The 27,818-nt window shown below is 43.7% G+C and overlaps 1 long non-coding RNA gene across 2 annotated transcripts; it reads right to left on the bottom strand.

The window, feature by feature from the left end:
- Positions 1 to 333: 333 nt before the first annotated feature.
- On the bottom strand, positions 334 to 24,814 carry LOC128346245 (uncharacterized). Of its 2 annotated transcripts, none has more exons than XR_008316861.1 (5): positions 24,772 to 24,814; positions 23,581 to 23,669; positions 6,041 to 6,169; positions 2,794 to 2,954; positions 334 to 556 (listed from the first exon to the last, which is right to left on the bottom strand). It is a non-coding gene; the product is annotated as an uncharacterized LOC128346245 (long non-coding RNA). The 2 variants fall into 2 exon arrangements; XR_008316860.1 differs by lacking the exon at positions 334 to 556 and adding an exon at positions 11,373 to 11,443 and having other exon boundaries at positions 2,530 to 2,954; positions 24,772 to 24,813.
- Between the last annotated feature and the right edge of the window lie 3,004 nt (positions 24,815 to 27,818).

Here is a 27,818-nt window from a genome sequence, read left to right as displayed (position 1 = left end):
TGCTCCCCCCAATCAATAAGGGTTGATTATTGATCTAAATGTGCATACATTCACTGATATCCACAGCTCTACACTAATCTAAGCAGTCTGAAAACCGACATTTTAGTATTTTAAAAAATGAATGACTGTATTCTAGCCCAAATTTCACATGATGCATTTCCTGCTTCAGCTGAAGAGAGGTTTTTGTGTGTATGATACCACAAAATGTGTTCAGGGGTTTCCAGACTGAGATAAATAAAGGTTATGCTTTTCTTTGGATATTTATTAAAGTTATATGTGGAGACATGGATTGTTGTAACGATTAGCTTGTCAATTCAAATGTTTTCTTAAAAATTATATTTATATTTATTTATTTATTTATTACATTTATAGACCTCCCGATCCAAAAGCTCTGGGTGGTACACAACAAATTTTAAAAGACATAAAACAAACACCAGCTAAAACACACCAGTCAAGAAACAATTCAAAACAATTCAAAACCAATTAAAATACCCCCCAAACAAGTAAAAAACCTTGGAAGGCCAGGCCAAATAAATTTTCAGGGCCCTCTTAAAGGCTAACAGCAAAAAAAAAAAAAAAAAAAGAGAGAGAGAGAGAGAGATGGCAATTAATTTCATATCTCTTGTACTGTTAGGGCATTCTCTTTTTGAAGCACTGTGATCCTCGGATACTTAATTAATCTCTTTTTCAAAATGGAACTTTTCTGAAGAATACATGGAGGGTATTTACGTGTGCAGCCTAACCCAGGCTAGGGCCTAGGCTTTTAACCCAGTGTTTAGCCTAGTTTAAGTAACCTATGGTTCACTTGACCTATGGTTCACTTGATCATCTGGGTGACCACCACTGGGTTAAACAGCCTCCCCCTGGGGCACCCTAGGATATAGGAGGGAAGAAGTCCTTCCGCTCCCAGTATCTCCCTCCATCACACTGCTGCTCATGTGGGCGTACAGTGCAGTGGAGGGGATGGTGGCTGCTCATCTGTCGGAGAAGGCAGGCAAACTCCTGCCTTCCCCACAGCTCCTGCCTTCCACCATCCCCAGTGAGGTCATGTGCACAGCCTCATTGGCTGACATCCAGACTAGCACAGCACAGGTGCACTAGTGCTAAGTTTGACCACTGCTTTGCTGTTGTGTGAGTGAGGAAAGAGCAGTTTTTGCCAATCTCCCCTTCCCTCTGAAGCACACTGTGCATCATGTGACCATTAGGGACATATTTTTGTGATGGATAGTAGGCTTCAGAGGGAAGGGGAGATCAGTAAATATAACCTCTTCCCTCCTATATAATTTAATTATACTTAAATTATAATTAAATACTTTAAATACTTTATAATTTATAATTTATGAAGTATATCTATTAGAAGTATTTTAATTAGGAAGCATAAAATTATGGGAATATTACCATTATCCAGACCTAGTCAGATGCTCACCAAATGGTGGAAGCGTGCAAAATTTTCTAGAAGGATGCATATCCCTCCCCAATAGCATTTGAGGTGTCCCCTCTAATTTTACTGAATCCCCCTGCACCAAACTTAATAACTTATATATTCAGTCACCAAAAGATATTTTCTCCCCACTGGAAATCAATTATCACAAAACTAAAATTATGGCCTTTGCCAGGAGGCCCAATCCACTCTTGGTGGATTGAGGGGCATAAGACTGAGCAAGCTGCACACTTCAAATACTTGGGAATAGTTTTTCATTCTGGCGGCTCAGAGCCCATGGGGGCATGTGGCTTTAAATGCCCAGAGAAGTGCCTCTGCCATTCTCAAATTCCTGCGGACAAGAGGAGGCTATTATGTATGCATAGCTCTTGAACTGTTCACAGCCAAGTCACTAGCTCAGCTTCTCTATGGTGCTCAACTGGGCCCTTTCCCCAACATTGCAGCTCTGGAACTTGTACAATCTAAATTCCTGCGGGCAGTGCTCCAAGCACCGAGATGTGTCTCCTGTGCCACTCTGCGCCTGGAGACAGGCCTGATCAAGCTGGAGGCCAGGGTGTGGGTGGCCATCCTCTTATTGGCTCAGACTATCCTTCTGCCCAATTGGCTATAGGGTCCCCATTTATTAGCTTCCTCCTCCATTTCAGGTTCCTGATTATACTACTACAGTACACCAGAGATACTAGCCCTGTTCAGGTGTTCAAAATCACAGCTGGTGAACACGAGTACAGAGACAGAAAATGGGTCTGGAAATCCCACCCCCAGCACTGTCAATCATTTTCCTGCCTGGCTCTTCACACTTAGGGCATTCATCTGAAGAAGCAATCGCCCTAAGCATGTTCAGTCCCATTTTTGTGATCAACAGACTGGGAAACCCCAGCCTGTTGACCACAAAGACAGGTGCTTGCCTCTTCAGATGGACAATCTAAGTGTGAAGAGCCCATCAAGCGGATGACTGACAGTGTTGTGGGTGGGATTTCTGAACCCATTTTCTGGCTCTGTACTCGTGCTCATTCACTGTGATTTTGAATGCCTGAACAAGGCTATTGTTTGGAAGTGAATGTTAAACTAACTTGTTTATTCACAGCCATTGTACCATTATTCTATAGCTGCAATCTAGGGGTAACTTTGATTAAACATTGCCATTTGAAGAATATAAAGGGAAGGTAACTGGACCCCTTTACCACTATGCACATCATGAATTAACTATAGTGTTCTGATGAAAGAAGTTTATTGTTTGAAGACCTTGAGATAAATAGCCTCTTCCATCTTGCTTTCTTTCTTTTGGCAAGAACACAGGTCAAAGATTCTCTCTGTGCCCAATATCTAAATGGATGTTTTACCCTTAGCATTACCTGTATGACCCTGAAGGATGCTCTGTTTGCTACTAGGTCCTGATGCCTCATTCTTCCCCCTTTTCCCTAGTGCATTGTAGAGACATTGCAGAGTCTTTTGAGAAGATGGAATTGACACTCTCTGCATGAATTGTACACACTTGGGTGGAATTCATATTCTTCTGTCCAAAAAAGACACAGTAAAATTAGAGGGATTTCAGAAAAGAGGACAAAGATTATTTTGGAGCAAAGCAAAACTCTCATGAATAGAAAGGAGAAGGATATATTTCAGATAGGTCATTAATAATAAGAGAAGATACTACTTGCTCAGATCAAAGGAACAGCATCCTATTTCCCACAGTGATCAGCTACCTGATTCTGCAAAGCACACAACCAGGCCATGAAGATAACAGCTCTTCCCTACTGATAGTATTCAGGGGTATTCTACCTTTGAAAATGGAAGTTTTGCTTAGTGGAACTGGTAGGCCTCTTCAAACCCTGAATTTGTCTAATCCTTTCTAAAGGCACTTGAACCAGTGGCTCATCACTGTATCTTGTACATCTTTAATTGTGCTGTATGAAGAAGGTTTTTCTTTAGTCTACTGCCAATAAATTTTGTTGGATTACCCCAAATTCTAGTATAGTGAGAGAGGGAGATAAATTATCTAGCCACTTTCTTCAGGCTATGCAAAATGGTTGGGACTTTTACATACAAACTGGAGTGTGTGTGTGTGTGTGTGTGTGTACGTGCAATTGTTCAGCCCAATGTAACCATTGGACTGTATGTCTCGACCCCTCTTCCCTTTTAAAAAACAAAACAAAATTTTCCCATTTGACTGCCCCAAACAGTCCAAAACAAAGTAGTTATACTTTCCTCCATTTCTCTTCTTGACCAAATAGCTGATTGGCAAAAATTTTCTTCTTTAAAAGGGTTCAGTTTGCTATATTAACTGGCAAGATGGCTTCCTGTTTAGGTGGTGACTCTGCACCTCCATTTTCTATCATTTGTACTCTTTGACTAATATGCTGCTCCATTTTCTCCTCTGCATACCCCTGTGTAAACATACAGGGGATGCCATGAAAAGCAGTTAGGTTGACAGATCTAGTTCAGTGTATTAATTGTACCTGTATCCATCCTGGATTGAAGGACTGGATGGGCTATTTTGGGAAAGAGTGTGTTTGCGCCTACTTGTGAGAGGCTCTCCCATCCTAAATTCTTACACATCCACATTATTAGTCCTGGGCCCCTGGGGCACATACATGATTGTTTTGTCCAAGATCTCCAGCACCCCCACCCCACCTGCAGCCTTGTTTTGAGCATGGAGGAGACAAAGTTTAATTCCACCCTTCTCCATCTGTGACCTGTCCTTCTCCTTCAAAATCTGTGCTGTAATGAAAAGGGAAGGGACAAACAGATTGCCTTCTCTCCACTTCCTCTTCCACTCTGAGAAATGGAAAGAAGTTGCTCTGTCCATCCCTCTCCCTATCTATTATGGTGAATGGCCATGAAAAAAGGAGGCTGGATTGCAGGGGTGGTCGGCCCAAGCTCTGGTCTTGAAAGCCCTACAACACTATAGAAGCTTGTTCTTGGAGAGTAACAAGAAACAAAAAAATGTGTGGCAGCTTTCCTCGGTAAAATAGGTACTAATGGGGAGCAGAAGTTGGAGCCCAAGCTCCAAAATCAAATGAACAAGCATAGGATTGGAGAGACCTTGCTTGTCAGCAGGACATGCAAAATGGTGCCTTAGAGAATAACAAGGTAAATGTGAGCCAGCAGGATGCATTCGCTTTTTCAGCAGCTGCATCAATCTTCAGCTACAACACAAGAAGTCATAGTTGCACTCTATTCTGCACTAGTCAGGCCTCACCTGGAAATCTGTGTCCAGTTCTTGGCACTGCTTTTTAAGGAGAATATTGACAAACTAGGACAGGATCAGAGGAGGGGAACAACGACGCCAAGGGGTCCTATGAGGTATGGCTGAAGGGGATGGGTATATTAAACTTGGAGGAGATGTGCTAGTTATCTTCTAATATTTAAAGGGCTATCTCATGGATGGAGGAGTGGAATTGTGTTTTGGTCCTGAGCACAAGACATTACAAGGAACCCAATTTAGGGTGTAGCATCTATTGGTCATGGGAGTACAAATGTCCTTGGGCCACCAGGGTCTGGGGCCACCATGGTTCCCACTTGCCCCCACTTGCCCCTCCCCAAAACGCAGACACGCGCGCACACACGCACACACACACACACACACACATTCTCTGTACAGGATCCCCAATGGGACAAACTTTCAAACAACAAAACACAAAAGATTACTAGCTAGAATGCAACACTTCACTATGCTGTGGGTCTCATGGTGCAGAAAACTAGAAACACCATGCTTCCTTCCCTCAGTTACTGACTGAATTAGATTGTGCAGTGTGTACCTAATTAAGATATAGTTAGGTGCACTGAAGATATGATTCAGAAGCAGATTTGGGGAATTGCTGCTACAGCAGAACACCAATAAAGCCTTACCTATAATTGCATAGGTGTGTTAACATTTATCTCTCTCTTCTTGTCCCATTCTCTATGGTATTGTTTTACTCTTCCGGGATGTAAACATTCTTTTCTTCTTTCTTCTTGGCAAAAGATATTTCTACACTACAGAGCAGCTAACTGAAATTGTTTCCATGTACAAACAGATGCTCCATTCCATAAGACAGTGGAGCTATCCACAATCCACTGTCAGTTAGGCAAGCTAGCTGAGGAAAATCTCAAAACATGATGATGTGAACCGGATGCCATTCAAAAGTCAACATTTACCCACAGATCCCACATTGTCATTGTCTTAGCATATAATGGGGGGAAAGTCATATGGAGATTAGCTCAGGGAGGTAGCTGTAATGGTGAGGGTTGCCTCTTAATGGTATGTATTGCTGCATAATTTATTGGCTAAGGCTGTATGGAGAGCTATTTCTGATTCCTTGTTTGTTGTCTTACTGTTGAGGTATACACAGGGAAAATAAGCTCTGTACTTTCCTGGTTAGATCAGTTGAAGCCAAATGAATAAATGTTTGGTTGTAAGTACTGATAAACAATATTTTGTGCTCTGCCAGTCAGAGAGTGGGAGGGAGGGAGAGAAAATTACAGTTTGTGTCTTATTAGAATCATTGAAAGTTTAAACTCACACTTGTGGGATTACTCAGTGCAATATCTAGTACACAGAATGAGTCAACAGGGGCTGCAGTGGAGATTTTAAAAATAAGGATTGAGGAATGCAGTTACCAACTCATTGCGTTTGTCTTCATCTTCACATATGGAGTTCTTTTTAATAAGGGGAGCAGATGCAGGCTGGCCTCTGAGGTTTCCTCTTCTCTTGATCATTTGCATGTAAGCTGATGCAGAATTTGTAAACTGAAAAAGAACAACATGAAGAGCTTATGGTGAAGCTCTGTAAACGATGAGAACTGAATTGTTAGTCTATCAATAAAATAGCAGTCTATGGCACACTGAAGAAGGGACTGCATGTTACCAGGGATGGTGTGTGTGTGTGTGTGTGTGTGTGTGTGTGTGTGTGTGGAGGAGAGACTACTGTTGATGAGAGACCTTATTTTCAAGACGCTGGTCCCCATTTTCCAACACTCCACAGACATCACTTTGAAGGGACTAACTATGCTAATATAAACATACAAATCACTGCCAGAGTCTTTGCCATCGCACTACAAATTCAACATCACAATATTGACTGCGTGGGGCATAAACAAATTATGGTCTTAAGAAGACCACTAGAGTCATAGGGCTTGTGCACATTCTGCCCAGTGCTTTGTTTAAAATAATATTCTAGCAATAATCTTTAAGTACTTTTAGCAAGGGAATTGATTGATTGATTTAGCATCTAATGCTAGGAAACCGGAGTGTCAGGACAGGATTACTGCCAATGTTTCTGAAGAGCACTGTCAGAAGCACCCAGACCAAACACTGCAAGGACTCGGTGGACATAGCATTAGTGTACAACAGCTCAGAGCTGTGTGGTTATGCATGTGTGTTAAAGCTGTAATCCATTAATATGTCCGTCTGATGACTTAAGACACCTGAGTGTTCTGTAACAAGCCCAAGAAATGGGCTTAATGGGTGTTTTTTTTTTTTAAGTTCTATTCTAAATTATCTTTGCAAGGAGGGAGAAAAACATGTAATGACTTTTTATTATGATGATTCTGAAGCGGGGTGTGGAGTGGTGGGGGGGGAGCAGCCTCTTCCACTGAGGCTCCACTTCTGTTATGCTTTAAAAGGTGCTTTTGTTGTTCCTTTACACATCTCTGCAGTTCTTTTATTCTCTCCCAGTTGGGCTTTATCTGGCACTCCTTCTGTGGCCCGTCTGCCTTCTGCCTCTCTCTTGTTACAGTAAGCGAGCTCTTCACTAGTATCCCTGCCGCTTTCAACTTTTACTCTCCTTAGTTCAAAGGATGTGCTGGAGGAGTAACAGTTTATTCCTGGTGCCGGTCTTTGAAGTGCCATTTGCCAGCATGCTCAGTTGTTGTGCTCAGGTGGCAGACTTCTCCCTTCATGTTTAAATTATGTTTTAATAAAGAGAACCATTGCTTGTAATCTTTTTCTTTTTTAATTTTTAAATTCTTGGATATATATATTTTTTAAAATAAAGTTGACATTCCTTCATATAAGAAGGGAGGCTTTGAAGAATTAGTTCATGGGGTGGGGGGAGAAAGATGTGGGGGAATGAGGAATTTGAGCCAAACGGTTTTCTAGGAATGGAGACTTGAATATTGTGGCTTAAGTGTGTGAGCAATGAGCCAGGGAGTCCCCAGGCTGAATCTTCGCCCAGACGTTACCTCCTTGTATGGCTTTAGGCAAAACTACACACAAGGGAGGGCACCCAACTGGAGAAGGAGAAGAAGAAATGCTTTCTCAAAGTATATTTTTACAATTGTGCCCAATGTATTCCAGAGGCATCTGGTGAGCCACTGTGGGAAACAGGATGCTGCACTAGATATGCCTTGGGCCTGATCCAGCAAGACTTCTCTTATGCTCTTATCTATCTGGATGGCTCAGAAACTCCCAGGGGGTCTTAGAACAGAAGGAGGAGCGAAATCCCTTGAGCTGCTTTAGGCAAGCCATTGTGTTTGCCAACCGACCAGAGAAAAATGGCTTGGCCTTCAACAGTGACTTGATCTGCAGACAAATATCAGCACCTCAGTGTGCCGATTGAGTCAATGTCAACTCCTGGTGACCACAGAGCCCTGTGGTTGTCTTTGGTAGAATAAAGGACGAGTTTACTATTGCTGTCTCCAGCGCAGTATGAGATGATGCCTTTCAGCATCTCCCTATATTACTCCTGCTCGATAGGGGTGTGCATGGAACCGGCTGGCCTGGTTCAGTTCAAGTCCAAACCGGACCTGAACTGGTCTGGGCCAGTTCGGTCTGGCATCCCCTCGAACCCCCCCCCCCCCAGTTTGGTTCAGTCTGGAGATGTTCACGATTTTTTAAAAAAAACCTCTTACCCCGTCTGGGGGACTTCCTCTAGGTGCTGGGGGGACCATGGGGGTTCCCCCTCCCCCACCATCCTCCTTGCCACCCTAACTGGCCATTCAGCCAGCACTTCGGTCCATTCAGGCCTTCCCCCTCTGGCACTGTGGCCATTTTGGAGGCCACCAAACCTTCTCAATGGGCCTCTGGAACCTAGAGGAAGTCTAGGTGGGGGTAAGTGATTTTAAAAATTGTTTTTTTAAAAATTTCTCAAAACCCCATTGGGGTTCAGTCCAAAGTCGGCATTGAACCTTTTAGCACACCCTTACTGCCTGAAATAGCTGTTTCCCATAATCTGGGAAACCTACCAGCGGGGATTTGAACTGGCAACCTCTGGCTTGCTAATCAAGTCATTTCGCTGCTGCACCATTAGGTACATTATCAGTAGCTTTGATCTTTTAAAAGTTCAAATAGTTCAAACTCTCAATATTTGGTGGGAAATTAACCAAGGTTGAAAATTGGCAGGATCTGTATCCAAAATACTAGGCTTCCCCCCGCCCCCCAATCCAGTAAAAGAGCCTGGGGTAGGTCTGATAAATATTATGTCATTATTTCAACTACAGATGAGACATTAATATCCCAAATGGTGCTGGCTCCCAGTCAGGTGAAGCATTCTTTAAAAACAGAAATATGGCCAAAGAACTGAATTTTAGAACAGGTCTGACTCACACTGAGCATCTGCAATGCTCTCTTCATTAAGGACAAAAATGGTCCACCTGATTATTTCCTTGAGTTATCTGTGCTGTGAAGAAAATGTTTATTTCTCTGCCAGTTGTTCCAAACAATGTATTCAGCATATTGAAAAGAGAGCAATGCCACTATCCTGGCTTAGTTGTCAAAAATTGAACTGAGTTTGAGATATTAATAGCAGCAATAGAATAAAAAATACACTGAGCTTTTTGGTTGAGGCTGCAATTCAGATTCAAACCAGTGGTATTTACTTTTAAGTAGGCATGCACAGAATGGATTGCACTATGAAGACAAAAACCTTAAACATTACAGTTCACAAGTAGGCAGTGATTTACATCAAAATCAAGCTATCCTCTCAACTGCCCTATAGAGATCCCCTGCTGACAAAAAACAAAGTCAACATTCCTCAGGGGGATTACTTATTGTGTTAACCTCTCTCAGCCAGGCTCCTGTGCTTCACCTGCCTTTCTCTATGTCCAGTGGTAGTGATGGCATGTTTTGCTCCTTAATTCCACTTCTACAGAGAATAGAGCTTAGCTTTTCTTTCATTTTTTTAATGAAAGCTGGGGATCCAGGCAAGTTAATGGGCTAACCGGACACCAGGGAACATGCTTAAAATCCAGTAAAAACCCAGAAATCTGGGGGAGATGGCAACCTTACTTGTAGTGGGGATCATTAACAATCAGCTGTAATACTAAATTTCTTTTAATGCTGTTCTGGCCATCTGAACAGTTTCTCAATTGATGCTTTCTTCCTCTGTTTGGCTAACATCCTGACTACTGAGTATCCGTAAAGCGGGACGGAAGGGACGTGACTGGAGTTGCCCATTGCAGGAGGGAGAGCGAATGCATAGCAATATGGTCAAAGAACTGGAAATAATCTAATACAATTATTTTTATACCCATTAATGGGCACGAAAATAATTGTATTTATTTTTATTTAATTTATTGTTAAATTTATATACCGCCTTTCATTAAAAACAATCACAAGGCGGTTCACATAGAAAAAATTAAAACAGGACTATAAAAATTACACAATTAAAATATTATGCTAAAATATAAAAACAGATCTAATTTTAAAAAATTAAAATACATACATAAATACACACATATTTGATTGTTTGGAGACTTATGAGCGTCGGTATTCAAACTTTGGAGGGCAATTTCTTCATATTAATATCTATCAATAGCTATCTCTAATATGCTTCTAATAATCAGAAACTGTGCAATTAAAACCTCCAACAACACAACTCCCCTCGTCCCTCTACACTCGTGCTGATGCACAAGTGGTAAAAATGTCCCTGCTCTGCCCATGCACTGGAAATGCCCTGGAAGAGAGGAAACAGGTCACTGATGGCCAGCAGTGTGTTTCCTCTCTTCCAGAGCACAGGCAGAGTAGGAACGTTTCTTCCCCTTGCACAACAATGCTTCAGTAGTCAGGATGTCCATCACTGTTTACAGTAACCAGTGCTTGACTTGACTTTTGGCAAATGGCAACTACAATGGACTTTGGCAAATGGCAACAACAATGGCAACTACAGGACCCCCTCCCTCTGATATTATTTTTGCCTTATCCAAACTCCTTTTATTTTCTTTGAAATCCCTTAGATATTTCATCCAAGATAGAAACTCCAAGTTTGCCTAGATATTTCTCTTTAGGCAAAATCCAGTGGTAGCTTTGTGACATTTCTTATTCCTTATCTGACATCTCAACTACTGTCATATCTTCCTAATTCTTTCTCTAACCTCTTAGAGCAGAACTGCACATTTATGCTGGCAATGGCATGTCTGCTGGTTAATGAGAATGCAGGGGCATTTTGCGGAGTAGGATCAGTGGGAGGAGGAGGCTTGACCCCCTCCCATGCCCACTGATTTCCCCTCTGCAAATGCTTCCTAAGCAGTTTTTCCTCTGTAGAAAACATTCTTCTCTTCTCAGAGCCAGTCTCTGAAGGGAGAAAATAGGTGGATATTTTTAATGGCATTGGTGGGAATTTGCAGGGTGAAATCAATTGGTAGTGGAAGGGTTAAGCACACCCCCAGCTGCCCACAGATTCTTCCCTAAAATGACCTGCCTGCCGCCCACCTTAATATTCCTAACCCTGTACTTCCTGCTTAATGTGTACTTTCCACTAGCTTCCTTCAGTAGCTTCATTTTACCATTATATGACACAATTCTCATGCCACCTACACATTGGCCAGCCCCTAACTTCTTCCCTTGCCATCATCTTGTCTGCTTAATATTAATTGTTTGACTGTCAGAGTAGAGACCATTTTGTGTGTTACAGCATGTTGTTTCCCAAGATAACATTAGATAGTAAGACCTGGATGCCAGCAGCCTTTTGCTGCTGAAAATCAAGTAGACAAGTAAAAACAGATAATAACTTCACCTATCCTCCTCAAGCTGGGACGCAGATGGTTGTGGGTTCTGAAATTTCATCTGATAATGAATCATCTAGACCTGGAGATAAAAAGCTGCTGCTATTTTCAAGTAAGACGTAAGCAATAACTTAACAGTAAGCAAAAATAGCTTCGTTTGTAATAGCTAATTGTATAGAACAAGGAATCCTAGCATAAGCCAGAGATCTCTGCAACACTGCCAATTAATATGAATATATCACATCTTTTACTTAAGATTTCAGCAAACTGTAAATGAGGTTTGTTTTTAAAATTGGTATGGGTACAGAAGGACTGTATCATAGTATCTCAACAGCTAAATTGGCATAATGCCACAGAATATGGCACTATGCTTGCAATGAAGTAATGCTAAGAATGATATACCAGGCAGTTGAAGTGCTGCAGTCAAGATCAGAGTGCCAGAAAAATCAAGAATGTATGCATTTCAAGGCATTATTATTTTCTATTTTACATGGCAAGTTGGCTTCTTCCTCTGGTCAGTACAAACTTGGGCAAAACATGAGCTGGTTATAATTTCCCTTTTTGTCCTGACATTTAATGGGTTTAAAACTTGGCCATCCAGCTACTAGCTGCGTGCAAATGCACATATGCCCCCACACTATTCTGTTCTTTCTTTGTCTCAGAAAATTCACTTTTTTGGGACAGTTGAGCATGTTGAAGTGGGGGAAGGAGCCCTTAATCCTTTCCTTACCAACTGTTTCTGCATTCTTGATTTCACCATCTTGGGCTTTCTTTCCCAACCCCAAGAAATTTCAACCACAGGTTTGAAACCTGTGGTTTGAAACCTCCCCAACCCCTGGGGAGGAAGCAGCTTTAGGACAATCTGGAGTGGAGAAATGGCAAGTGTGGGACCATGGTTGAATGCCTTTCCCCATCATTCCTTCATTCTCAATGGCTTCCTCCCATGCCAAAGCTGCTTGGGGAGAGGCTTCAGCTCTGTGCAAGCATGGAGGAAGGCCAGCCGTGGCCCGGGTTCTGCTGTCACCACGCCTCCCCCCCAGCCCTGTCCTCTACGTCTGATGTCAGAAGCAGGGAGCATTTATCCACACACCCCACATCTGATGTCAGACGCGAGGGCATGTCTGGGGCGTGAGGCGTGGCCTCTAAGGGGCAGCAGCCCGGGTTCTTTGAATCTGTTTGCTCAATGGTGGCTCCACCCTGGATCAGTGGTGTTTTTGTTTTTTTTACATTTATATCCCACTCTTCCTCCATGGAGCCCAGAAGAGTGTACATGGTTATGTTTATCCTCACAACAACCCTGTCATATGCTTTGCATGCTGAAGGCCCAGGTTCAATCCCTGGCATCTCCAGCTAGGTCCAGAAAGACCCCTATGTGGTCAATACTGGCCTAGATGGACCAAGGGACCAAGCTTCATATGCCCACGTGCTTTGCTGAAAATAAGAATAATGCATTTCTATGAACACACAGCTATCTCCTTTGTTCTTAGTCACCTTCAACTTTATGGATTTATTGCTTCATGTTATCCTGCACCCAACAAAAGTCTTCTACTGTTAATCTCTTTTTTTGTTTTGTTCTACAAGCTTGTGTGTATTAGAGCGCCACAGTGGCGCAGGGGGGTCTGCACCACCACCCACATTTGCTGCAGAACATGTCAGCCCCTCTCTTTTGGTCAAAATTGAATAAATGCTGTTTTTTGTGGAAAAAATTAATTGTAAATTCAGCTCTCTTTTTTGTAGCAGCCACTTTGAAGTTCAAGGGAATAAGACAGTTCCTTAAAGATGTTTACAGCTTAATATATTTCCCCTCAAAATGAGATACATTTCTAGGAAGAGAGAACATAGTTTGACCAAATGCTTTTCAATCATTCATGAGTTCATTAAAAATAATGATGTTGCACCGCATAAGCTCAAGACTACTGTTTATGCTCCTTAGCACACTTGAAAATGCACTTGCACAGCTGAATGCATGGTCATTTTGTATGCTCATTTGCATCACTGGCTACATATAGGCACAGAGTGTACTTTGTGTTCAGCTGCAGCTGGTTGAGAAAACATTTAGTTTTGCATGGATGCCCTTGCTGCTGCCACCCTGTATGCTCAATTACCTGTTCTTCTTGTGAAGATGTACCTAAATCCATATTTTAATGTGATGTATACACCACAGTCAATAGGCTCATATTGAATTCCCATTATCACTGAAAGTTGTACTCATTTGTTTGAGATTACAGATCGCATCCATTTAAAAATCTTTATGCCCAAAGTCTAAGTGAGGTTCTAAAACCAAGAGGTGCAACAACTTCTAACTTCCTGTGTGCTTTATATGGCAAAGATTCTCAAAGGTTGAAAGTTAGTAAGGCATTTCCCTTTGCTGCTGCTTCTCACTTGCGCCAATATTACGCGGGCACAGGAGTGCCTCTGTATTATGAATCGAGAGGTAAAATGGCATTCTATCATGTTATTTCACTTCAGCCTCCAGTATTCTGTGGCTTCTCAAAGCACTATGATTGCACTATTCATGCAAGAAGGGGCATTTTTACACTCAGAATTGCCTGCTCAACAAGTGTGTAGAGCTCTTCTCACGACTGGTGAGAAGGTCGGTGGGCTGCAGCGTGGTCGGCGGGCTGTGGGGAAGATCGGCGGACAGCGGGCTATGGGGAAGGCGAGTTTAGTCTACCTTTCCCACAGATGATCTCCACTTGGTGCATGGGCAGATCACCCACCCAGATGACTGGTGGCTCCCGCTCCAGCTCCTGAGGTCGAGGTGCTGGGCACACCGCTGTGCGTCACCCCATCCCCCAGAGCCCAAATAATGCACCGTGCAGGTGTGCGGTGCATTGCTGGGATCCCCCCTCCCCCCCTCGAGTGTGCCAGCTGCAGTTAGGGTTTAAATAAATGAGGCTAAAGGATCACGATCCTGGTGGTTCACATGAGCATGCAAAATGAGGCTGGGCTCCATTAGCCTGGTTTTGCACACTCATGTGAATAGCCTCTGTCAGTTTTGTATTGAATCCATGGGATAATGGCTAAGTTACAAGAAGCAGAAGAACAGAAAATGAAAAGCAGACATGAACACCCCCCACCCTCTATAATGAGATTTTCTGCATTCAAAAAGTGAAGCAGAGACTGATTATTTCTTTGGGAAAGGTCTCTTTAGATGGTCTGTCTTCTGTACAAGGTTCTTTGATGGGTTCGTTGGAGACAATTTCGAATGTCTACAAATTAAGAAAATAGATTGTATTGTAACATCAAGTTGGCATGTGCTCACTTCATTTGGAATGTCCATAAGGAGAAAAGGGATAGTGGAAGGGAGGGAGTGGGCAGAGAAGGGAAGGGGGAATAAACAGCTTCTGCCCTTGTTATCTTTAGCCTGGAAACAGCTGTGAAGGGCTTCTCTCAGGACTGCCTGGTGAAATCTTCCCCGCTCCCAGAGAAGAAGAAATGTCTTGAAAATAAAGAGTAAGCATTACAGCTGAATTGTTTAATCAGCACAATCAGAGAAGGGACAGTGACTAGGAGATTGGAAGGAGAAGAGAGTGGCAGCATTCTACTATCAATCAGTTGTAGGGCCAGCACTTGGAGACTGATGCACGAAACTGCAGACAAGCTAGGATCTCCTCATTATCAATTTTGTGGAATACAAAATTTATGAAATGCCTTCTATGGAACTGGTTTGTTTCCACCCTTACAAACAACAACCTTCTGAGGGAATGAAGATACAGAGCCGGGTCTCACGATCAGTGAGACCCGGTTTGTGAAGCTAAGCAGAGAGAGGGGGCTAAGCCTGCTCTCTCCGCAGACGAGCAGGGCGGGAGCCTTGGGCAGTCAGATCGGCCGCCCACAAGACTGCCGGCTCTGTAACTGAGCCGGCAGGGGCTGGAGAGTTTGGGGGCCGCGCGACCCACCTGAATCTCCAGTATACCCTGTGCGAGCGCGCAGGGCATACTTTGGAGCCCCTGAGCCGGGAGGCTGCTTTTCAGCCTCCCGCTCTGGGTCTACTTGTGAGAGTAGATCCCAAAAACCAGGAACCCCAAAACCAGAAACCCAGTTTAAGGGGTGGACTACCAGGTTACCCGCTCAAGAATCACCGGGCTCACAGCCGAGCCCGGTGGTTCTGACAATTGTAGAAAATTGGGTTAGCGGAGGCTAGCCCGATTTTCTATAATTGTGTGAATAGCCTCACAGTGTTCACATATTTGTGTGTGTGTGTGGTGGGGGGGGCGTATTAATAAATGTGAATAATTTGTTCAAATGTATTCATAAATATTATTTAGAAGTATATTTTTTTTCTTTTCACTGCCTCTAAATTAATTTCTATGTTGGTCTCTGGAATGTGAACTCTGGAACTAATTGTGCTGATTAGTACCTTTTGCCTATTGAAGTGACAGCACTCACTATATACTCAGAGGAATTACCAAATTCTTCTTAAACATTGCTATCACACTAATCCTCAGCTTTTGCTGTTGCCACCAGCCTACAGAAGTAGTGCATTGGAGCATGAAGGACCTAGCCAAAATAGTGTTTCCATGGCTATGGCTTTGTAGGCCAGTACAATATCTCAGACTGGACATCAGATCTCATGCCCTCATAGCATGAACATCATGGACCATCAAATTTCCTCACTTTTTGGATCTCTGTTGGAGCTGTAACACCTATAACTATCCCTATAAACCAAAGGTTTTTCCTTTAATTGAATTTAAACAGTATTCAGCATTGCATGGTTAAGATGTTGAACTCAAGATCTCCAGCTGGAAATCAAGTATTGTCATGGGCAACTGTGCCCCCTTTGAGTGGTGGGAGAGAGGAGGGAGAGAGGAACACAGGAGGAGGGAGTTTCAGAATTTATTCAAAGGGTCTGGGAGGAAGAGAGAGTCCATATAGTGTGCCCCTCTTGAAAAGGATACATCAGGAGAAGAGGAAGGAATTAAGGAAGGTTTGACTTTGTGGTTTTCTCAGCACCAAGTATAATATGTTGTATGATTGTTGCTATAACTATCTTGTTTTTCTGGATCTCAGATTGACAAAGGTAGAACTTGGGTGCCTGTCTTCCTTGAGTCGTGGTTTGCTTTGTTTGTGAGATAGTGTTGTGGTAAGAAATGGATAGTGGCAGCTCTCTCTCTCTCTCTATGAAATTTCTTGGTGATTGTTGTGATGAGCTCCATGTCTGGCCTTGAGACTAACTTGTGCTTCACTCACTGCTCTGGTCTGCTCTACAATCTGCATTGCAAAAGTGCACTCAGTCAAACTGTGACTGAGGTTGCTCTATGAATGACTATGATGCTGTATGTGAAGCATGTTAAAGCATTAAGGATTTAATCACATGGCTGTGCTCGGGCATGGTCGGGCGGGAGGGGGAGAAGGCAGGGTCTAAGCTACCTTCCCCCAGACAAATGTTCTGAGCCCTGGTGGTGCACAAACTGCACGCCCACATTACCAGCACGGCTGGGAGATGCATGGATGACTCCCTGCTGGTAAACAGAGGCCAGGATTTATCCTGGCCTCTATGAATGCCACAGTGTGCCAAGTGCAGAGCACTGGGAGATCCTCCACAGGGGATGGCTTTCTATGTCCCTGTCTCTGTGGCAGCCCAGGCTGCAGCATTCGCACTGCCACATGATCAGGGGTTAAGGGCACATTTGCACCCTTAACCTTGGCTAAGAGCTGGGCTGTGGTGCTGGATTTAGCGCTGCAGCACCATAGTGATTCGCACAGATCCTGGCAGTTCTCACGGGCAGCCAAGCGCAGGCTTGGGTGCTCGTGAAAACAGCCTCTAAATGTGCTAACTTTTGTTATTATCATTTTTGCAAAGACATGGAAGACAGGATGCTCCGGCCATCTCTCAGAGGGTAGCATGCCTGGATATGTGACGGGGGTGCATTTTATTGTTTGCTCAGGTATGTGCATAAAACCATGTTCATACCATGAAATCAAATCAGTCTTTTGAAAGTTAAAACCTATCATGTGCCGCTAGTGTTTAGAACAGGCTAGAAATGAAATGAGGCTCATGATGTTGTCATGGGAAAATGCTATGACCAATGTGTTGCTAAATGGTAATTGTACTGTGCAAGGTCACAGCTTCCCTGGTTGGATCAGGATGGCTCATTCAGTCCTCTAGAGTTCTACATTTATAAGGTCTCCTTCCCTGCTGCTTGGTGGAGTATTCTCCTCGATACTCAAAGCCATAACATGGCTTTAGATATGAAGCTGGAAGCAGTCCAGCGCTATGAATAAACTAAACCGGTTGGACTTGGGTATGGTGTGACATTTAAAACTGCAAGAGGCTCTGAGTTCTCCCCATCTGTTACCAATCTGAAGACAGAGCTTTTGCCTCCACTGCTATTATATTTCACTGATTCATATTCATTTTTATCATTTTCTGCAATGCTTTGAAAAACAAGGCCACTGAAATTCAGGTTGATCCATCTTTCCTGACAATTTGCTAGTTATAGTGATGTCCAGCTTTATGGAGCTTGTGATCTATGCAGTTCCTCTTTTATTGTGAGGGACATGCATACATCCCTGATTTGAATACAGAATGTAGCATTCACAGTAATGGATGGCTGAGCTACCTGGGGCTGAGGGAGGAGGCTGAGCAGCAGGCACATGGTTACAATGCAGAGTCTTTTACAGCACAATTATAGTAAAAATGTAACTCTCAGCATGCCAGTAATGAAGAGCAGCATTATGTCAAATTGTTCAAAATGTTACTTTGACAAATTATAGATTGTCCAGTCCTCCACTACTTCAGTAGGGCAAGACCTGCTAACAGAACCCCCTGCTAACTGAATGAAAGAGGCACCTTTTTAAAGTGATGGTTCTCTTTATTTAGCAGGGGAAGAGCAACTGGTCCTATCCATCCCAAGCAAAACATTCCTCCACTAGCGGTTGCTGGTAGGGCTGTGCACGAAATGATTTTTAAAATTCAATTTGTGCCTGAATTGAATCACCCTGATTTGTTTTGTGTCTAGATCACACACACACACACACACACACACACACACACACACACACACACACACACACATCACCCCAGATTTGATTTGGATTTATTTGATTCAATTTTGATTCACATCATTTGGACCACTTATAAAGGTCCTAGAGGCACCAGATTTGGGTGGTGGGTAGGTCCCTTGGGTTCCACCTACCACCCAAATTTCAAGGCAGTGGGGCACTTGGTTGATTTTTAATGATTTTGTTTAGTTTTTACTGATTTTGTATATTTACACCATAGGAAATAAGGGGGATTTGAAGTCACCCTAGCCTAACCCTAACATGGATCCCCAGCTTTAATTTTTTTTAAACCCACTAAGCTCTAGCCTTTGTAGAAGTGGAGTTATGAAGCAAAATGTGTGGTCACTATTTTTCAAGTGTTTGGATTCTTTGGTGTATAATAACTTTTCCTCATAATGAATCCTGCTGCAGTGCTGCTGCCATGGGGGAAATCTAGGCATTTGGAGCCACCACCCCCATGGAGAACTGGACTACCACCCACCCACACATGCCACTGCCGGGTTGCCCACTCCACCCGCAATTTACCCCTAACATGTAGCCTGGTGTGGTGCCCAGCTTCCATCTGTCCTCTGCTGCTTCAGAGACAACAGTCTCCCCTTGCCCTATTATAGTTACACCCCTGCCTAGGGGCAGGGCAGCCGGTAGGGAACACTGGCTGGTTGGGAGCAGCAGGCAGTGGGGAAGGCTTCCCCGGTGAGCACATGGGGTGCAGTGCAGGGGGGTGGATGTGACCCAAACAGCATCACTTCCGGGTTGCCGATCTGGTGCGATTCGGCTCGTCTACAGCCCTGGCTGCCACCATCCTCACCTGTACCAGCAAGGGGGCAGGGAGAGAATGAAGACAAATGGGAGCTATTAAACTGAAAGGAATACAAACAATTTAGTACAAATTGTTTTGTACAAATGAAAGTACAAATGAAGTACAAATGAAGTACAAATGAAAGAACAACTAAATGAATGGGAGCTTAAATAATAAAAACAAATGGGTAAGAAAAGGGGATGGGGACTTGCATACCCTAGTATCTCATTCCCCACAGACTGAGGCACGTAGCCTCCAAGACCACTTTTGATTTTTAGAAGACATTGAGGTAAAGATGGGTGTGACTGCATATCATGTTGAGCTTTATCCTCTGTTACAGCTCATTTTCATCTCAGTTCACACTGCTATCTTCACCTGTGACTTTTAGTAAAATCTGTGCGAGTACATGCCTGCTACAGAACCAAAGGTGAGCATTGGCTTCAGGGTAGTGGCATAGCTATGAATGCAGGCAAAGCGATTGAGAAGACCCTGAAAAGGTGGCTGTGTTTGCAGAACTCCTCACTGCCACTCCAAAAAGCTTGTCACAACCACGTTTTAGAATGGCAGGTACATTAAGTTGTCTGAATTTAATAAACGACACATGGCAGCAAATACACTATCAAAGCTTCAAGGACAAATAAATGTCTGACTTACCTCTTTGTGTCTGTTGCCTGGCTTTATTACAAGTCACAATGCAGACAATGTGAGACAAGCAATATAAAAGATAGGGAACGCTGTAGCAGTAGCCTTGTGATTTAATACAGAATACAGCTACTGTTGCTAGTCTTGTGGCTGGCACAGCTAGCAGAGGCCCCTCTTAGTCATTAGAAACACCAAGATAATTTGCTGTGGTTTTCCAAGAAAGAACCAGCACACAAATCAGTCAGAATGTAAAAATGAAATGTGCTGTAAACGTTCAGAAAGTGACACTGAGCCATTTGTTTTCAACAGAAGTTCCATTGCACAAATGCAAGCATACATTTCTGGGTTGGTTGCACAACTGTGCTCTTGTACAGTGTGGTGTTTTTGGTTAATCCATTTATGATCCAGACCAGCTTTTGAATGGTGCTTTAGTTACTTTTATTCCAGTCCTGAACTAGAGGTGGGGCTAACAGGCAGCCAGCAGCAAGCACACTGAAGGCAGACTGTATTTGCCTCTCTGTAAATAATGTATGGCTCATTAAACCATTAATATTCCTCAATTCCACTGTCTTGTCCTTGCATACCACAACTCTTTCTTCCAGATTCTACACTGGTGATGAGAGTGGCTAAGAACCCCTCCATCAACTAGCCAACCAACAAAACTCCCTTCTCAATAACACAAAGCAACAGAGAGAGGAAAAGGTCTACAAGACACTGATTGGACAGAAGGAAGGCAAAGGACAGAAACAAAGACAGACCATTCTTCTAAAGAGTTTTTTCTGCCCCTCACTTGGAATTCTGAATTTTTTCTTCTTCATAGAGATAACAGACTGTTTACAAAAGACTTTTGTAGTAGCCTGTTTTTAAGTGCAGCAGCCATATTATCTATTGCATAATCTCTTAGCTCTGCCTGAAGGAGTGGAGTGGTAGCCATTTTGAGTGCTTCTTTTATTCAGTGGCACAGCATACTTTTCCAACAATGACTGGTTCTTCTTCCACCTTTAGGAACTTCTGCCTTTGTTATTATCAATATGCTTTCTGCTTTTCCTGAATTTGCTATTCATGACTCCCACTCTACATTGAGGCTGGTCTTTTATTTGTGGGGAAAGGAGGGATGTGGTGTTTTTGGCTAACCCATTCCTTGATCCAGGCCAGCTTTTGAATGGTGCTTTAGTTACTTTTATTCCAGTCCTGGAATAGGGGCGGGGCTATAATAACAGCCAGCAGCAAGAGCATGGAAAAGCAGTCTGCACTTGCCTCTCTGTACATGATATCTATTTCATTAAACCATTAATATTCCTCAACTTTAGTGTCTTGTCCTTGCATACTACAACTCTTTCCTTTGGATTCTAAATACAGCTCTACTGGGGCTAGATTTTAACATGCACAGTAGCTCCAGTGGAATAGAAATGCTGGCATTAGACTGTGCATCATGTTGTTCAGTATCCAACGTGGTGCACTTAAATAAGAACATAAAAGAGCCCTGCTGGATCAGGCCAAGGCCCATCTAGTCTAGCATCCTGTCTGGACTAGAAGACAACCAGGTGCACTTGGGAAGCCCACAAGCAGAGAAAAGAGAAGAAACTGCCCTCTTTCCTTGGTGCTCCTTAATACCTGGTGTTCAGGGGCATGGCACTGGCTTTGATCCTGATAGAAGTACAGTATAAAGCTACCAGGGCTATTAGCCATTGATAGCCCTATCCTCCATGAATAAAGGCATGAGGTTTAAAGACCTTATCGGCTACAGTGGACACTGGACAACCATTGTCTTGCAGCCTCATTTACTTCCCAGGGATGCTGTGGGTATAAAAAGTTGGGGGACCATGTATGTTGCTCTGAGCCCCTAAGAAGAAGGGTAAGATAAAAACATAGGGTAATAGGCACAGTGGTGCTCGCAGAATGAGTTTTTGCAGTTGCAATGCTTCACAGGATTGTGTTACCCCTGACAGAAGAGGAATCATCTCATTGCACATTGTGCAGAGACTTCCGTGTTTTTGTGTGTGTGTGTATGTGTGTGTACAGGCTATTGCAAGGAGTTCCCTGTTTACATATATATAGACTTGTGGGTAATGTTGTGCATGTGGTTTTGTGAGGAGTTCCCTATTTGCATATATATGGGCATGTACAAACAACTGCAACATATTGGTTAGTAGGGATGTGCACAAAACCTGTTTGAGTGGTTCTGTTTGAATTCAAACTGGACCCAAACTGGGTGTCCCAGCTCAAATTCTGGTTCAGTCAAGCCAACCCATGGTTCGATTCAAATTTGAACCACCCTCAAACCGGTTCTTAAACGTTCGCCATAGGGAATAATGGGAAATCAAATCAGTCCATTGTTCCCTACGGTTAGCACTTAGGGGCACAAAAACATGTTTGGTGGTAGGTTCCCATGGGTGACAACCAGCACCCAAGCCTCAAAGCAATCAGGATCTCCGGTAATTTTTATTAATTTTCGACTCTTTTGTTGCTTTATGATTTCTGCCATAGGGAATAATGGAGATTCAAAGTGGCCACATTACTCCCCATGTGTGGTGCCTAGGTGCTCCAAAGTGGGTTGGGTGTCAGGCCGCCATCAGGCCAACAAGCACCTAGCCCACAAGGCAGTGGGGCACTCAGATAATTTTTTAGGAATTTGTATATGTTTTAGATTCTCTGATGTTACATTACTTTTTCTCATAGGGAACCCCTATAGGGTGGAACTATTGCTGGTACACATGCCTTGCCAGTGCTAATTGAAGGCACAGTATTACATGTGCTGGTGCTGTCAGCAGCGGAAAGGATGCCAGCGTGACAGCACTGGATGTATCATCACATGAAGGTCGTCCCCAGATGCTTCACATCCTTCCCACTGCTGACCTGTGCCTTGCAGTGGACACAGGAAGAATGGTTTGGGGCACTGTGAACAACTTAGAAGCGCTTCCAAATGTTGCTTGAAGTCTCCAACATCTTGGATGTCTTTGACCGCTTGGGACCTACTGAGGCCACTAGCTGCCTGCCACCACCATCTGCCCCACTAGCCTCTGTCTGGGAAGGGCCAGGATGAGGAGGCTCCTCCTCCTCAGCAGACCCCTCCTCAGAGTCTGACTTGGTCCCAGAAGATCCAGAAGCAGACTCAACAACCTAGACAGCGGGGACCTCACTGAGCAGCCTGATAGTTTGGAGGGGGGCACAAGAGAGAGGGATGGTCTGGCTGAGATAGCAGCTGTAGAGCCCTCTCCCTCCACCCCCACCATGGAAACATCAGCTTCCCTGGCATGGGAGTGCCCCCGCCAAGCATGTAGGAGAGACTACACACTACCTCACCAGGAGCAAAGAATTGGGTGGCTGTGGCACCCTCTCCCACCTTCTTTGCCCCCGGCCCCTACATTCCCCACTAGCATGTTGTCCACCTCTCCCTCTGCCCACCAACCACTTGGATCTAAGCCTTGCTCAGGATATGGCAAGTGTCAGACATCTCCCTGACTTCCCCCCGATGCTTTTAGAAAAATTTAAATTAAAATACAAAACCTAGTGCCCTACCACTGACAGAAATGAAACAACCCACCCACCACCACCCACAAACTACAATACTACGAACATTACACAATATACAGTACAAGCAATAAAGAAATAACAGATGACCTGCAAAGGAAAAACCTGCAAAAGAAAAGCAAACAAGAAACACAATACAATCAATAAAAATTCAAACACCTCTCCCAAAACCAACCAGGAGGCCCTATTTAAACCCAGAAGGGAAGGGGTAAAGGCGTAATTTAAATATGCCAACTTACTCCTCCATAGTCCGGTAGTTTTCTCTGGCTGCAGTGCTGGAGAGGCCAGGGGCTGCAGCCCAGCTGAGCAGCACCTAGCACCCACTCAGCTGGGTGGGGAGGGGGAGGGCAGATCACCCAAAAAAAATCAAATTAAACAATTATTTTATTTTTGTTTGTTTAAACAATTAAATAATTGTTTAAAATATTTTAACAATGCAAACAATGGAAGGAAGGAAGGAAAGGAAGGAAGGAAGGAAGGAAGGAGAAACCCAAATATGGAGAAATCTCAAAAAAAAAAAAAAAGGTGGAGGGAGAATTTAAAAAGCCTGCCTCTCTCTCCCTCTCATAAAAGTTCCTCTCAGGAGGGCCCTCTGCAGCTCCAAAAGAGAGGGGGACTGCAGCAGCGCAGGGCCTAGGGACTAGATACGAGCCCCTGGGCCTGTAGACTAGAGCAGTGTTTCTCAACAATTTTGGAGTCATGGAGCAGTACATTCTTCATGTGCAGTTTCCCAGACCAGCAGTTAGTAAAGGGGTCGCCCCCCTCACCACCACCCCTATCCCCAGTGTTATCATATACAAAGGGGGCGGGGCCCAGGGTTCATGGAGCCCGAGTGAGCTCTCCAGAGCTCATTTCTACGTAGGCAGGCAGCCCTCACTGCTGGATAACATTCATTTCTCTTCCTCAAAAAGAACATTATCCAACAGCAAGGGCTGCCTGGAAATGAGCTTCAGAGAGCTCCCGCCCGCAGCCCCTACTGGCCAGAAATTGTGGTGGTTTTTTGAGGGGGGGGTTATTAGTGATGCTGCATGGACTAATAACCAATGCATCGCAGACCAGCACCGGTCCGCAGACCAGCAGTTGAGAAACACTGGACTAGAGTACCCCCAGAGACTCAGTTGTTGCTGGCCATGCAGAGTGGACAGCGTGCTTCCCAAAAAAAAGGAGTTGAGTGGACGGAGGAAAAGTAGCTGCTTCAAAATTTAAAAATAACTTTAATCTTGCAGGCCAGAGCCTGCAGCCTGGTTCATGCTTGGTTAGCAGGAGGAGAATAGAGTCCCACTTGCTCACTGCAGGAATAAAAATTTTTAAAAGATACCCAGCCAGGGGGAAAAAACCTTTGGAATAGACAAAAAGGTGGGGGGTGGGGAGGCAAAAAGAAAAGGACAGGACAAACTTTTCTGAACAGAAGAGAAGACCAGAGAACAGACCTCCACAGCCACCAAACAGGCATAGGCAGAAGCTGCTTCCCATCTCAGCAGAGTGAATTTGCTAGGCAACAGGGGTGGCCTTAAATAGAATTTGAATCCTCCTCCTTATGGAGCTCCCCCCTCGTCCCTCCCCTCTGGCCAATTGGGTGACAGTTGTTCCTGAGTGGAACAATTTTGAAGCCATCCAAAGGGCCAGACACATGGCCAATCAGGGCAGCTGCAGCCTGGCCAATCACTGAAAGTGACACATGTCACAAAATGGCCACCGCTTGACAAAATGGAGACACAAAGCTTAGAGCCACATTTGAACTGGTTCTGGTCAAACCAGGCTTGACTCGGTTTGAACTTGGACCGGCTCTATCTTTTGGCTAGCTGTTCCGGCTCGAGCTCGAACCTTCGAGCTGAGCTGGTTTGAACTCAAGCCAGTTTATACATCCCTATTGGTTAGTGCAAGAACTAAGCTGGAACAGAGGTGAAGTTCTTTGTTCAAAGACCGTATGCTTTGTCCTTACACTAGTGCGACAGCATTTACACTAGTGCAAGACTAGTCTGGATGCTACCCATATCGTTAAAATGTATTCAGATCAGGAAGACAAAGATGACTTCCTGCATGCTATGAACTATGTAAAATCGATCATGGATCACCATATACATACTTCATGCATATTTCTTGAGCAGCGTTATACAACAGAAGCTGCAGTTTCTGTGGATAAGTGCAGTAACATCCCTACTCCATAACCTCTTAAGTAATAACTTCTTCAAGCTTTCACCTTTGATGTGACTACTACCTAACTAGGAAGTCAAGTCTCTGTTACTTGTATTTGGTTGTATTTAGAATTAGAACCTCTGCTTCTAAATCATTTTCTCAATTCCCTTCAAGCTTTCACCTGCCATTAACTTTTCTATTATTTTTAGAGGTTTGATGGCATGTCCTTAACCTTTAACTCTGTTCTCACTGTGATTGATAGTTATGTTGGCCACATTTTTATGCTGGTGCCCAAAAGTACATGACCACAACTATCTCACCTGTTAGCTGTGTGTGCACAGCACAACCATTGAACCTGGATGACATATATCAAGATGGCAGCAGTCATATTTCCTGGCCATACCTGTTTTCTGAAATCATTTCTCTGAGAAAAAAATTAGCATCAAGCACCAAGTCAAAGTGTGTGCCTGCATTTGTGTCTGTCTTGTCGGTCTCTGTATCTGTGTCTGTGTGTTATGGCAGGAAACTGCTGGTGAAATTCACTAGCTGATCTTGTACTTATCCCTTGATCCATGGCATTCAAATAATTGGAATGTACAGTAAGTGGGAATGTACCACATGTTTTTGTAATGCTTCCCCTTACAGTAGCCAATATCCTTATCAACACTGAAAGCAAAAGGAGCACATGTACAACCACTGCAGTCTTGGTTCAGCTATTTCACCAATCTCCCCTTCTCCTCTTCTCCTAGAATTGCTCGGTGCCACTTGAAATTATCTCCCTGAGGGTCATGCAACCCTTAGGGATATAATTTGGTTAGTTAGGATGTCTGTCATCAGTGGTTTTCTTTTGGTAGAATACAGGAGGGACTGGCCATTACCTCCTCCCACTCAGTATGAGATGATGTCTATCAGCATCTTCCTATATCGCTGCTGCCCAATATAGTACCAGCGGGGATTCAAACCGGCAACCTTCTGCTTGTTAGTCAAGCATTTCCCTGCTGCGCCACTTAAGGTTACTGGAAGCCAAATCTTCAGAGCACCTGTCATGGCTAATAATCATTGATGAGGTTCCTTCCCATGATTTTCTCTAATTCTCTCTAAAGGCTATATAAACTAGTGGACCTACGGTTTCCACCCATTTCCCCCACCACACTCCCAGATGATCCCATTCTGGAGTCTAGGAGCCTGAAAGGATGGGAGGAATTGGCTGCACAGGCTCCCTCCTTTTCATGAAGGACAAATGTGGCAGCTAATTGGAGAAGGAGAGAAGGAGGAGCTTCCTACTCACAACTCCGGTTCCAAAAGCTGGCAGCCTTTAGATGACATTCCACTGCTTTCCAACCAGAATTTTCTGTGGCGAAACCAAGGAGGAACTGAGGGTGCCAATTCAGGTTTGTGTCCAGAAACCTCAGGTCACTTTTCTAACTGAACCAATGTTTCCTGCATTTGGACAACCACAAACCGACACCTCTGGCATGGTTGCCTCCAGTTTGGCAATTGGCATGATGTCCGAAAGTGGCTCTGTGTGTGTGTGTGTGTGTGTGTCTGTCTGTCTGTCTGTCTGTGTAGAAATTTATATATGTATAATTTTTCAGTGTTAACTAAAATGTACCTGAAGTGAAAATTGAGGTAAACTTGGAGACTCTTGCTCAGCAGAAACATCTGAGGAAAACAGAAGCAAGCAATCTTTTGATAAGACAACTGAAATTTCTCAGAGGGGTGAGCTTTTTCTAGTTGGGATATTTAACAATACATCACATCTTAATTTCAGCTATAGTGAGCATAACTAAATTCTCTAATGAGCATTTTAAAGTTCTACCCACATGTTTTAGGGTATTGATCATAGATTTGAAAATATGTTTACCTTCTGATTTAAGAGTAGAACTAAAATTGAGTAGTCTTATTCCAAAGTACAAAGTTTGTGTTTTAACCCTTCAGATGAAGGGCATCTACATTGGTGTGGGGGTCAAATTCTCTCTAGATGTTTGCATAGAGTGTGATTTGTTGTATTGTCTTCCTGTCCTCCATGGTATCAAAAGCCAAGTTTTCAAAAAGGTGCAAGACAAACAAGAAGAAGCAAAGAGACAAGTCTTGACAGTGGCTGACCTGATGTACAGCATTACAGAACTATAGCGCTGCACACCAGGGATACTGCAGACTTCAGAGCAAGCCCCAACACTTTTTTGAAGCAGAAAATGTAGCAGCAGGGTTTCTGCAGATTTCCCCATTCATGTCAATGTCCACAGGAAACTGAGGACTCAGTTCTATGGCTTTGTAACACTGTGCATAAAGGTGCCCTGTCAGTAAAGGGGTGAGGTGTGAGGATCACCAGAAGGATGGA

This window comes from Hemicordylus capensis, chromosome 2, assembly GCF_027244095.1.
Source record: "Hemicordylus capensis ecotype Gifberg chromosome 2, rHemCap1.1.pri, whole genome shotgun sequence".
Taxonomy (NCBI): Eukaryota; Metazoa; Chordata; class Lepidosauria; order Squamata; family Cordylidae; genus Hemicordylus; species Hemicordylus capensis.
This window is presented reverse-complemented; position numbering and strand designations above follow the sequence as displayed.